The 13,606-nt window shown below is 49.9% G+C and overlaps 1 protein-coding gene and 1 long non-coding RNA gene across 4 annotated transcripts in view; one reads left to right on the top strand and one right to left on the bottom strand.

Annotated features, from left to right (window-relative positions):
* The window catches only part of ppm1ba (protein phosphatase, Mg2+/Mn2+ dependent, 1Ba), a 40,127-nt gene extending 37,480 nt beyond the window's left edge, over positions 1-2,647 (bottom strand). The window contains exon 1 of one of the 3 annotated variants that reach the window (XM_066697149.1): positions 2,260-2,647. The gene's annotated coding sequence lies outside the window, so the exon portion shown is untranslated. The remainder of the gene's footprint in view (positions 1-2,259) is intronic. The other 2 variants (XM_066697152.1, XM_066697151.1) reach the window with 2 other exon arrangements.
* A 520-nt stretch (positions 2,648-3,167) lies between these two features.
* LOC136719277 (uncharacterized) lies at positions 3,168-6,192 on the top strand. Its single transcript, XR_010805392.1, has 3 exons — positions 3,168-3,577; positions 4,445-4,523; positions 5,013-6,192. It is a non-coding gene; the product is annotated as an uncharacterized LOC136719277 (long non-coding RNA).
* The last annotated feature ends 7,414 nt before the right edge of the window (positions 6,193-13,606 follow it).

Genomic DNA, 13,606 nt, shown 5'->3' with positions numbered 1-13,606 from the left:
CAACTCACCTGCTCATGATTTCTCAACCTTTGACTTATGAATATCTTTAACTATATGGTTACTGTATGTACGATGTATTGTATTAAGTGTTCTCCTTGTATATCACCTCAGATAAAGGCCTCTGCTAAGTGATAATGTATGTTGTATGCAAGTATATTTGACATGCATTTGGCCTAAGTCACGTAATTGCACGTGTATTCAATTTACATTTGACTTTTTGCATGTGCATTGTAGAGCATTTGACCCCATGTCTACTCCTCCGGGCTCTCCACCACTCTTAAATAAGCCATAGTCTGTCACATGTCAAGTCAAATATTCCCCCCTACGGCACCCTGTTCATTTCCTTGATTCCCAGGACAAACAAAATGACCAAAACAAGCGGTCACCGTTGAGAGCACCTATGATTATCTCCAAGGAAACATTTGGAAATGGCAGCTTCTTTCGGAACAGGCCCTGTGACCCAATCACCTGCCCTACGGCTCCACTAGCGAGGGACCATGGCATTCTTCGCTGCTAACTGCCCAGTCAACAGAAGACACAGCAATGCAAACCTGGAAATCACAGCAAAGTTCTTGGAATGATCTTCAGCTATAAATTAATATATAAGCAAATAGAAACATCAAAGAAAAAGTAGAGAACTACAAACGATTACCATACACACTACTTTAATAGAACCGAAGTATAGAATAGAAGTGTATAACCTCTGTTACCCTTGAGTTGTTTTGATCACAAAAATGGCAAACACGCAGGTACTCTTCCACAAAAACAGACGAATCACAGGGCAAAACAGTTTGGAGCAGAACCGCAAGGGTGGAGGGAACAAAAACAGAAGACCACACAAATACAAAATGGTAACATAGAATAGAAACTAAACAAGAAATGGTGGTATATACACAAACAGAGTGGCTCGAGTAATTATTTGTATAAATACCTACAGTGTGGTGTACACATACTTACCATTGTACCATGCTATAACGTAGGCACTGTTGTGGCCTTTGGATGTCACATTTATGCTGTGCCCAGTTTAAGCCCAAGCAAGTATGACATACAAAAACGTATAGTGGCGAATTGATGATAGAAAGGATTTTAGTCATGCAATTAAAAACAAATGTGAATCATATTTCCTTTTGAAAAAAACAATACATACACACACATCTGGGGTTAATGGAAATATTAGAGATGGCTTTTTATTTAGGACAGACTGATCTGCATCAATTTGCATGTATTAGGAATAAACAATGATCAAATTAATTAATGCAACTATCATGTAAAATCACCAAGCTGTGGATCTTTCTACAGCCGAAATAATGCATCTGCTTTTACTCCCTTTGTAGTCGGCATTAAACAAGAGAACTTCTCCATCGAATAACTTGACCAATTAATACAAATCAAAGTCACATCATGGGATGCAGGCGGGTAGCTTTAAGCTATGTAACGATTTCACTGCCCTAGATGTGTGTTTTTCTCGATATCACTATGGTCGGCTTGTTTTAATGAACTCTGCACCTACAGACCAAGGTAGTGAACCAGACAGAATCACAATTACCAACCAGAGGCCGTAAAATGAAAGGTTTCAGCTCTTCTGGGGAGGCTTACACCCTGAGTGGTTTAAATATAGAGAGCGGGGGATGGGCGCAGCGAGAGACGAGTCTGCCCCCCTCGGCCGTGGCGCAGACGCCCCGCACGTCTGCGCAGAGCTGCACGACCCGCCGCTCCCATTGGCGGAGCGGCGCAGACTTGATCCCCACGGAGCAGCCGCGACCTCTGACTCGGCCGCTTGTGTTGTTGCCTGTGACGTCACCGACACCCATTCCAGCCCCTTACGTACAACTGCGCTCTTCACAAGCCCCCCAAAAACAGGGCCAAACGCACCAACAGGCCGTCGGGCAGACCGCGGCGACGGCTGTGCGCGTCCCGCCGTGGCCCGGGCCCGAAATCCCGGGTCAAGGTGCGATTTACCGACACAGAAAGCGTTAAAAAGGGCCCGTTACATAACACCCCAGTGATCGCACGCCAAGCCCGGCTGTTTTTCCCTGCTGGGTCGGCTGCTCGGCTCTCCATACTGAAATCGGGGCAGCAGTCGCGGCGATTAACGCACATTAACGCGGGCTGGGGGGGTTAAACAAGCGCATGACGTCACTGGCCCCCTCACGAAGAGCCATGGCTCCGGTCGCCTCGCTGTCAATGACACACACGGGAAGAAAGGCTCGCAAAAACCCGATTGACAACGACCACCCGGGGGGCAAAAACGGTACTCACGTCTTCAGGGGTCGAGTAAAGACGCCTCCGAGGGCCAACTCCAGGCTGCCGGGCGAGTCCGCTGGGGTGGGGGGTCTGATGCTCGCTGTCTCCCGGGCTGACGCGCTCGACGCTCGGCTCTCACAGGAGTAAGTCCCTCTTCAACGGCTCTCTGCTGGGCTGAGGAGCATTTTTATACATCGTGGACAATCACTCGCTGGGCCGCGACAGTCTCCTGTGCTGGGAAGGGAGCGGGCGCCGGGCGCTGCGGGGCGAAGACGCCGATAAAAGGGACGTAAACAAACAAACAAACAAAGTTGAATTAGACGTTGGAGGCGGATGACGTTCTTTCCTCCATTGAAGGGCTTCGGTTCTCCCTGGGCTCCACTGTGCTGAGCGAGGGAGGGCTCCGTGTGCTCCGTTCTCGTCGCGGATAGGCCAGACGCGGACGCCTTTCAGAGCGGTGATTGGTCGGACGACGTGTCAGTCACTCTCCCTGCAGGATGGGAGGGGAGGCTTGCGTGATAGGCCGGCGTGTTGGCAATGATCCTTCATCTGATTGGTCGGGGGGGGTGTCAATCAGCGCTAATCGCGACGTTCCCCGCCCTTCCCCTCGCTCTGCCCCGTGATTGGTCTGCATGATGACGTCGCTGCAGGGTGACGCTCTTCTCCCCGTTTCCCCATTGGCTGCGAGACCTGCCTGTCAAGGAGGCTCGCTGTCTTTCCCCGAAGCAACCAAACTTTATATGGTGTTGCATTGCAATATAAACGAAGCTCCGGATCGGTGATTATGAAACGCACGCCATTGTGGCTCGAACTTGAAGAAAGCAATCGTGCCCCAACGTGTAGAGCCGCCAGAGCCAAAATGGAGCGTGGTGGCATGTACTTGCACAACCTTAGACCTACGTGAAGGTATAGCTATTGCAACTCACAGCGGGTTTTACTAAACTTGTGTATATATATATATATATATCCGGAGAGATTAAAATGATATAAGCAGCAAGGTGTTATTTGCCATTAAAGATCTGGCGATTTCGTTCTCAGTGTTTTGTTGGTTAAAAGGGAGGAGGGGAAGGGGGTTGTCAATGTCGGCCAGAGCCCCCGCAAATCCCCGGATGAAGTTTTCTGTGAAATCACCGCCAACCAATCAGCGCACTGCATTACGTCACTGTGAACAGTCCCGTCAATCACAGCCTCCACGTTGAGCTGCTACAATGTCGCAACCGTGGCGTCGCGATTTAATACCGAAACGTCTCCTGCTCTCTATGATCTGAATCCGAGCTGCTATCATCATTTGATCAGTCTACACTTGAGAACACAGAGGACTGTTTTCTTACAGGTTGTTTATTTGACTGCTGAATAATCATAATAATCCTGATAGTATAAATGCTGATAGTCTTCTCCCAGTTTGTGTGCCAGACAGAAGCAATTTCATGCAGTGATTCTGACGCACACTGTATTCCAAATAATGACATTGTTATGACAAGTAAAGACTCAGTTAAATACACACATTCCCAGTTTGTGTGCGGTAATCTGATTGCAGCTGTAGTTGCCATGTTATTGTGTAGTACAGTACGTTCTAATACAATCTACGTTATATTATACAGGTGAACTCCACTTGCTTCACATATATGTATATAAATCACAAACAATGTCTATTCACCGCAGTGCTGAGTCGTTGGGTCAATGTGCAATGTGCAGCGGGCTGATGTGCGGCAAAGTGTAATTGGGTATAGGTCTAGCTCATTCAGTGGTTCGGTTTGTTTGTTTTACAGTCGGTTGTGTTTGCCTTTACTGTTTAATTGTGTAACAGCTACTATAGAATACATTTGCACCAAACAAACAAACAAGCAGAGGAGGTGCAAGGCCTTGGCACAGCACTGGATAGCGCACATGTCTGTTTCTTCGTGGTTGTACAAGGTTTTGCAGAGCCTGGCAGTTTATCTCGAAAAATCACATTTGTTTGACAGCAATTAGAGACAATGTAAGCAGGCGTGACCGGTGAGTCACAGTGAGTCACCTGCAGGATAGCTTCCCTGCGGTGTGCTGTGATTGCCGCTAATTTTGCCGTGATTCGGTGTTCCCGGCCTCGGCCAGCATTCAGCTGAGAGTGACATTAATGACAGTCCTGTCCCCCCCACCCTGAGCTCCTGGGATTGATGGGGTGTCTGGGATGTTTCCCTGATCTCTCTCTTTCTTGTTGTAGCTGGCTGGGGTATTAGAGATAACGGTGGTTGTGGTTCAACACCAAAACAAAGGGTCTAGAATGTCACACATTTTGATAGGTGAGTGTCACAGGAGTTTGCAGACGGGAAAACTCCTATATCACACCCTTTCTTCTGTATTTAGTTATTCCACAACCAACTATAAACCTGTCTTCTCTCACAAGCATGTATTGATTATACAGTATGATTAATTTATTATATTTCTTTTCTTAGCAGACACCCTTATCCAGGGTGACTTACAAAACATAAGAGCATTATAAAAGTGCAGTACAGTCTAGAATTACAGATCATTTATAACATATATTTAATTTACAGATCAAGAAAGTGCACTTATTTATGTATTTTATAATAACTTTGTGTAAAATGTCCAAAGGAAGTGCAACACAGTGAAGGGACAGTAGCCCATATATTCAGAGGGTTTGCTTATTTTGTGTCGTCACCTAATAGTTGGCGACAGAAATTGTAAGACTAACATGAACACAGATATGACAGCTACACCTAATCTAATCATAGGATAATCAAATTCCCTTGCTTTTAATTCCTTCAAAGGCCGATCTGCTGTGTTTGTTCTGCTGCGTAATGGATCTCGGCGCTCTGGACAGGAAATGACTTCATCGCCGAAGAGTGAAGCGGCTGTTCCTCTTCGCCGTGTCCCACCTTGTGGTTTGTGGATCCCGCAGTCCTCTTTGCTCTGAGCTGACGAGAACAGATTTTAATTTATTATTTTAATGTCTATCTCATGTGTTTGGAATTTATCGCAGAAAAACAGACTGCAGACTCTATCTAATTTGGCGAAATCCACAGAGAGGTGCTTAGGAACATGTGACTGCTTTAATTAGTATGTAGATCATATGAATGCGCTTGGAGATCTTGTCTTTTCCACATAGCGTCCATGGGGGAACTTGGGAAGGGATTGCGTGACACGTTCGCCCTAAAATCAGACGAAAACCGTTATTTTTTACATACTCTACTCGTCCTGTGGAACTGAAATGCATCGATGCTCGTTTGACTGTCTCTTAAACTTCTTAAACCACTGGTGAGGATTTGGGGAATTAACGTTTTTCAACCAAGAATGTGTTTTGAAGATGTGGCTCCAGTACTTACAGAGGACGCTCTCGTCCTGACTGACGCCCAACGTTGCGATGGGGTGCGAGGCGTGCACCGCCCTACCTCAAAGGCAACCTGGACGGCCTGCCTTGCTGGGTCCCCAGTGGGACACACATCCGGGGACAGAGACAGGCTTTCATGAAATGTCACCACCGCCACAGCCGCACACGGGGAGGCCTGGTGGGAGGGGGGTATGACAGAAATAGCCCCCGTTTGAAGTGGGGATGGAGACTTTAATGCTCAGAAGATGGCCAGGCAGGGTAAGACATCCCCTCCGGGTCCAGATATCACACAATGCCACGGGAGGCCGTCCCCACAACCGCCTCACTTTCTTTTCTTTTCCTGCTATTCAAAGATAATGATAATACGACATATAAAAGAGGAGGATTAGCTTTCGTTCAAAGGGTTCGGGGGGAGATGGCCGGGCTCGTGTGTCAGAACAAAGACACGTTTTATTTGAGTCTCGGAACAAACAATTCAGATAAACAAATCGGATTATTTAACATACATATATATGTTACTGTGTGTGTTACTATTATTCCTGCACAATCTGCCACCTCAGGCTGATCTTTCTTATACACTATAGGAACACACAAAGACACATAAAACCATGATTTCAGAACGAGTGGGACCTTTCTTTTAACTGAGTTTAGCTGTACATTTACCTTTAGGGTAATGATTGACACAAGGTCATGGTTCGTTTTAGCGGTAATGACCGAGTATGCGAATTGTGACATGATGAAAATATATTATATATTTAGCCTCTGGATTAAATGAAACACTTCCTTCAGCCTCTGAAGATATATTTACTATATTTACATTCTGACTGTAATAAGGGGAAAGTGTTTCATTAAAGGAGAGCAGTTTTAGCTGAAGGTATTTTAGAAGTGAAATGGCTTATATAAGTGCTGTAAGGTGCAGTAGTCAATTCCAGCTTGTTCCCTCGGTCTGGGACTCCAGTTAAAGTGCCTCGAGGTTTCCCAGATCCTCGGGACACTTGGGGTAAACATTAGATTTATATTTTTCAAGCCGCTGATCTGATCGGCTGTGCTCGGGGTCTGGGTGGCAGGCCGTGCTGTACCGGTAGCGCAGTGAGAGACGGGCCCTGGCAGTTCCTCAGCAGGGGATGGTGTTGACTACAAACAAGCTTGTTTAGGGACCGAATCTGCCTGCAATAAACATGCGGCCGAGCTGAAACCGAACACGTGCTCCTGTGAGATCACGATATGACCGCGCGGGTCGTGCAGATCTGGGTTCTCGCCCGTCTCGGCTGCGCGGCTTCCTCTCCGGGGTGTAGAGGGGAGGAGTGCCCGAGCTGCGAGGGAGTCGAAGAGGCCGGTTCAGCGCCCGTCTCCAGCGACGGCTACTAAACTGCCATCTCTATGGCGACCGCGGAGCAAGTGCCTTTCATTGCCATGGAAACCGCAGGGTACGCTCCGGACATCAGCCTCCTTTCCACGAACTTAAACTTCCCTTCCGCCTGGGCCTCTGTTCCTCCCCTCGGACGCGTAGCTCGTCTTCCACGCCACGATACGTCACAGTCCGCAATGGAGAGATATGTTTTTGAAAGATCCTCTTGCCTCTGCGGAGAGAGAGACGCGGAGAACGGCGTCTGGACGAGCCTCGTGCCGCTTCCTCACAACTCGCTTTGAATGCTGGGTGTTGTTGTTGTTTGAAGGTGTTTACAATTTAAAGAAACCCACCCACCCCGCTGGCCCGACAATGTGCAATGTCTCAGCAAGAGAGTTAACCTTCATGTATGAGAAACTGCTAATGTTCAGCTGGTCAAGAGCCTGTAAGAGAATGTAAAGTGTCTAATTAGGCAGCTCGGTGGCTCACTCGGGGCCTCTGCACGGTATTTGTGACATTGATTTCGAACAAAAGCAAAGGAGACACTGCGGCTGAGAGGAGCAGTTCTGCACAGCGCTGCGTTATTGGATTTGGCCGCCCCTGCAAGCCCATGTGGCCGATGGATCTTCAGGGCTTGTCGCGTTGAACGTCAGCCTTAACTTCTTACATGACAAAAATACGAAACAATACACAACTGCCAAGATGTTTTATTGGCCTTTACGCCCCCCCCGGCACCTCTGTCTCACCGTCCACCTGAACCCTTAACTATGCAGGGTACTAAAGCCCCTTAATTGGACCATTTTAAACCTTTGCCTCTGAAATTTTATAACTGTTTTCAGAAATTAGACAATCAGATGAGACTGCAAAGGATAAGAGTATAGCGTCCCGGGACCCAGGGAGCTCCACTGCTTCACTGACCCGCCGCCTGGACGTCACAATGCTTCTGATGAAAGTCAAACTGCATGGCTCCCACGTCTGCCTGCAAGTCATGCATTAGTTACGTATTAGGACTTGTTTGGACAGCCAGAGCAGAGCAGCCGTGCTTGATGCGAGTGCAGGACAGACGCAGTGGAGCTCTTACAGGTGACACAACCTGAGCTCTCAAACTGACGCCTGAAGAAAAAGTCTTAAAGAATAAATTGTTAAGAATACAGTGAATCGAGGGTTTAATGAGCATTGGAAGAGAAGAGCGAAGTGGCCGACACGGGGGGACCCAGAGAAGTGGACTGAGCACCTGTGGTACAGCGAGAGGGGGCTGACTGGTTGGCCAGAAAAAATGTACAAGAACCCACACATCTGACACTCGCACAACCCCCCTCCAGTCCAGGGCTGCCTCTCTCTCTCTCTCTCTCTCTCTCTCTCTTTCTCTCTCTTCCACTGGCATGGGTCCTGCACGTACACCACTCAGCTGACAGCCCTGCCCCGCGCTCTCCCCGGTCCAGCCCAGTGGGCGTGGAGCGCACAGATTCGAGACAGAGAATCCAATTAGAGATAAACAGGAATGCGCCATTACCTCGCCGAGAGAACGGGAAGCTTGAACGGCCCGAGAAGAGAGGGGCGCCGGAGCTCTGTGTGTGTTTGTCAGGGGGGAGAGGAATCTGAGGTGAGCGACACGGGCGAGAGTGTCATTCAGGCCTCCAAAAACACGGAGGGGCCATTATCGAGTGGCATTCAGCATTCATTCCGCTAGAAAACTAATCACACACATAAAAGTCCTCTGTAGGCATCTGCGCTGCGTCCCCGCTGCGTGGAGAGCAGGTCTCCACACGGCGCGCTCCTCATTGTGTCTGAAGTGGCGCGTTCAAGGGGATTATAGCGTGGAGGCTCCCTGCTACAAGCATGAACTTGACATCTGACGTGCCCTGCCCTGCGCCAGACAATCACGCCTGGATTCCTGATAACTAGAGAGAAAAAAATGCCTCACTGATGGGCGAATCGGTGCGGGGGAGGAAAGCTGATTTCCTGTTAAAACACTGACTGATTCCGAGCAGGACGCCTGGCGACGTCTCCGCCGGGGGGTGAGGAGACGATATTTGGAGTCATACTGAAATTGCAATATCTGTCTCTTGTTTATTGACAAATTAAATCGTCTTTCACAGTCAAAAATTGTCTTTTTGCCTGAACTCCACCTATGTGACTCACATGCCAGGTGTGATTGGTTACAAGTCAAGGGGAGGCCGAACTCTGTATTTGAAGGACACGAGTTATACCCAATAGTCTCCAATGGTTGATTTTGTATAAAGAAATCCTACAAAACAGGTTCAGTGACCTCTGGGGTGGCAAGAGCGGCCCCCCAAGCAGCCTTGAGGTCAACCCCAAGTTACCCCCTTACTCTCACAGAAACACATGACTTGCAACACACCTCTGAGGAGAAATGGCGGAGCTGTGAATAAGTGGCGGCACGCATTCCTCTCTCCTGGCTGCTCCACACGGCCAAGGAGTGCCAGGGACCGTCTGCCGGGAATTCACCGACACACAGTGCTAACACAGACAATGAAGCACACTCCCCAAATTGGGATTAACTCGTTAAACAGCAGTTGTAAACAAGAGATGTAAATCCTCAGATGTCTGTGCAATGCCTGGCTGTTATCAGCACTGAGAGATATTGTGTCAAGTGTCCCCGGCTGCCAGAGGACAATGAAGCGAATGGCAATATCGCATTGCCGTCTCTCGGGCAAAAGGGCCGAGTGGACCTTAGTTGATGTCCTGAGAACAGCTCACCCCAGCCAGTGGGAGCCGTGTTGCGGTGCACATGTATGTGATAATAAGAACACTTGTAAGGCAATTAGAGTCCCACAGACGCTGGTAAACCGGTCGTCACAGGAAGTCGGCGTGTAACAGGCACTTGTCCGGGCCGAGCCGCCGCGGGACTCGGGTTTCACGCAGCTCGCGTTGCTGTGGGTTGGCTGGAGCCCAGCCAGGGACGGCTCACCACAGCATTCCCGAACTCCGTCTCAGCTGCCTTTCATTACAACCGCAACCCCGCCGGCCACACACCGAGAGCCAGAGCAGGAACACGGGCCCGGCTGCCCACAGCATGGGAGGCCTTCACAGCATTTCTCTAATGTCCTCAGAGCCAAGGTCTCTCAGGAGGGCTTTCGTTTTGTCTTTCTCTTCCCGTGTGCCCAAAAAAAGAAACGAACCTTTACAAGCAGCTAAAAAGCCTCCCAAACTGTGAAGAGGAGGTAAAACCACTGCTATTCTATCTAGTATCCTATCGCCAACTTGTACACAATATATTTCACAGCAATGAATCAAGTAATCAAGTATGAATCCAGAGGAGCCGGGCTCTGCGCTGCTGCGTTGAGATCTTTGCTTTGATTCTTTTTGCCATATCTTTCCATGTTGCTGAGATGTTGGAGCCGGGGCCCCGTCTGTCTCTCCTCCCAGCGCGGAGAAATCAGCCCCCTCACCCGCTGTGCCTCGCCAGGGGCACCAGGGAGTGAGACACTATTGCCCGAGCGGTCATCAGACACCAACGCCAGCAGCAGGGGTTGGCTGTCCTCTCATGATCTCTGGGAAAAGATCCCATTAACGCCCCTCCTCAGCACAGTGTCAGTTCAATCCCCACTAGTGTTGTCAGCACAGTGTAGGAGTGTGTCGCTGTCTAGCAATAAGGCAAAGAGAGGCTCCACTAAGTGTTAATCCCGCTTCACACACACAATGCCAGCGCCAGGAGATTGCATGTGTTTCTTTTGTACATATGGGTGATCTTAACAGGAAAAAAAGGCAGCAAACAGCCAGGCGGTGGATGGACGGCTCCACAGCATCATCTAGTGGCCCTCCGAGATCCTGCAGGCCCTCTGATTCAGGCGCCCCGTCTCCGTGCGGCCACTTCCGATCTGCTCACTCATGAATGAGCTCTCAGCGTTTTGTAGGTCAGCCTCCGCAAGCGCATGAATTATAAAAATAATGTATGTAAAGGATAGGCCCTGACAGCTGTTGGGCTGCCGAGGGTGCAGGCGAAACTGAACTGAAGCTCACAGATGAGAGTCCAGCTCTGCAGTCTCGGATGACTGGCTGTTATGGGAACCACGGGCCTGACAGAGACCCCAGCCCGACGAGACCCCCGTGCCGGCACAGACCCTGGCGGGATGAGGAAACCCAATGTAATGAGATGAATTTAAAGATCTGCCTAGTCCCTGACAAATAGTTATTTAGTCAGGTACTTAATTAGACGATCGTGTGCATTTAAATTCTGTGTTGTTGGAAGTATCAGCACATTTAAAGTTGTGTTTTCTGCAGGCTTATACTACAGTCTTGGCCATGAGGCTGGACAGAGCAGCGTGGCCCCCGTCCCCTGGCCCTCGTTCTCAGCGGGAGAGTGTGCGGGGGCCACAAGAGGGAGTCAGCTCTGTCTGGCAGTCGAGGGCATTAGACTGTCCTCGGGCCTTGGCAACAACGTGAGATAATGAGGGATGAGGATCTCTCACGGATCAGGGAAGTCACGTCTGAAGGGAGTCTTTATTTAGACAGCAGGGTGAAGGGGTCTGTCCCGTGTTCACCGGAGTGCACCGCATCAGTGTGGGGGGGGTGAGTTTACACTGCAAGTGTCAGGTCGGCTCTTGTTCGCGTGTGCACGGGGCGAGCTGGGGCCACGTGCCGGGGAAACTCGAGAGGTCCGCCACCCCTGCCGTGTTTTATTCACAGACTTCTGGAATTACGTGCACAAGTATATAGGTGTGTGTGTTTGTGTGTGTTTGTGCCATAGTGTGTGGCATTTGCCTGTGTATGTGTCAGTTTTCCCACTCCTGTTCTTCTCAGTGTGAGTAGGTGTGAATCTCTGCTCCACAGAGCGTGTGTGGCACCGGGGGGGACGGGGACGTGTGTGTGCAGCAGATTGTCAGTGCTCCCGGGCAGTGTGTGTCCAAAGCACGCCCGTCCTTGGGGAGACACGGACGCAGTGAGTGATGAAGCCCAGATAGGAGGTGATAAAGTGTCAGTCGAAGAACAGCGGCCTGTCAGACCAGTCTCCCCCCCGCCCCGGAGAGCTGAGATGGGACGTTCACTGCGCTCCTCCAGCACACCCATCCCACCGGAGGACGAGTGTGGCTTCCGTTCCATTCCACAGGAGAGGACGCTGGTCACGGGCCTCTGCAGACAGGAATAAAATCTGGGTCGCCGTGTGGATGAAGCCCAAAACACCTCCCCGACACCGGGCCGTCCAGCACGCTTGTGTCCACCCCACGCGGTGTATTCATTTTTGACTGTTTTACACAATTTGAACACACTTTGTTGGACTTCAGTTACCTTTCTGTTGTGTGAGGGGTTATATAGAGAACACATCTCCTTTTCTTCTTCTTTGCAAGCATCCTAAATCAGTTAAGAAAGGGAATCTGACCAAAGTTCGCAAAAGCGGGAGGGTCTCACAATTGAGAGATTGGCAGATGCCGCCATTTTGTTTACGAAAGCATTATAGTTTCAGAGGAAGACGTGTGCTAGTTTGTGTGCAATGATCGCAGGATCCTGTAAAAGTGCAGCAGCAGGGAGCCGGGGCTGTGCGGACCACTGCAACCTTGAGAGGAGAGAGAGGCCTAACGTCAAGGTGACCCCAGACTCTCCCTAATTTGCAGTATCAACCCCACGGTCCTCTGAGTCGATCACATTTACCAGTTCATCTGGAAAAATCATTTAACAAGCCGAGGCTCCTTTCCCAAGCCCTGCACGAGGTGACCTTTACCGAACATGACATTTGGTGCCTATTGATTTCCACGGAGGAAACAACTTGGATTTATTTACATATCCTGACAAGACGCACCACTGCAGCTCAGAGACGTGTATCTGGACGGAGCAGGAGAGCAGACACAGCATTTAAGGGAGGACGCTCTCCCCCAGGAACTCCGCTTTCTCCTCTGCCTCCGTTTCCTCACGGAACAACTCCACGTCTGTGTGCGTCTCGCTGTCTTCTGCCCCCCAGAAGGCAGACAGGAGTGCTGGCCTGTCGCAGGGAGAGTCGAGAGTTTTATAACTTGTGCTCAATGTCCTCTACTTTCTCTAACACCAGTATAAACTCCACATCGCTTTCCAAAGCCTTGATTCACTTGCAGCACAATGTTTATGTTTTGGAGCGGCGGAGATGACGGTGGGGAGCCGAGATGGAGAAGCGAATTTCTGATTAAAGAAGAAGAAAAAAGAGAGAGATACCCACTTAAAAGAGTGAGATGCACGGGTATGTGACCTACTTTGCAGGGCGGCAGATGTCTCGCACTCCTGGCCCGGTAGATGTGAATCGAATGGCAGTGTGGCATCCGGGCTGGAGCCGAGGAGCTCTTCCTCACGCTGTCACCGATAGCCATGTCCATTATTGATGAAGTCATTTAAATATGTACAAGGACAAAATAGTCTGGGATGCTCGGTGCGTTTGCGGGCCCCTGTCACTGGAGACGCCGAGGTCACGACCAGGCCGAGCTCCGGAAACACGGATCTGACTGTGTTTTGGCCACGTGCGCCACCGAGATTGGGTCTGACCTGCCTAAACACACGTCACACCCGTAACACAACGCAGAGAGTCCGCTCCCTAAAACACAGACAGACGTTTCCGCTCTGCCAGTAATAGTGGAGTGCTGTCGCTGCGGCAGGCCTCTTTAAACCTCTTCACAATGGCGGACACTTCCCCCAGTTTCATGCTCGCGCCTCCCGGGCAGGTCCAGACAGGATTTGTGCACCGTTCAGCGCCGGGGCGGTCC

Source organism: Amia ocellicauda, chromosome 23 (assembly GCF_036373705.1).
Source record: "Amia ocellicauda isolate fAmiCal2 chromosome 23, fAmiCal2.hap1, whole genome shotgun sequence".
Taxonomy (NCBI): domain Eukaryota; kingdom Metazoa; phylum Chordata; class Actinopteri; order Amiiformes; family Amiidae; genus Amia; species Amia ocellicauda.
The sequence above is the reverse complement of the archived record's forward strand: the minus strand, read 5'-3'. Positions and strand labels throughout refer to the sequence as shown.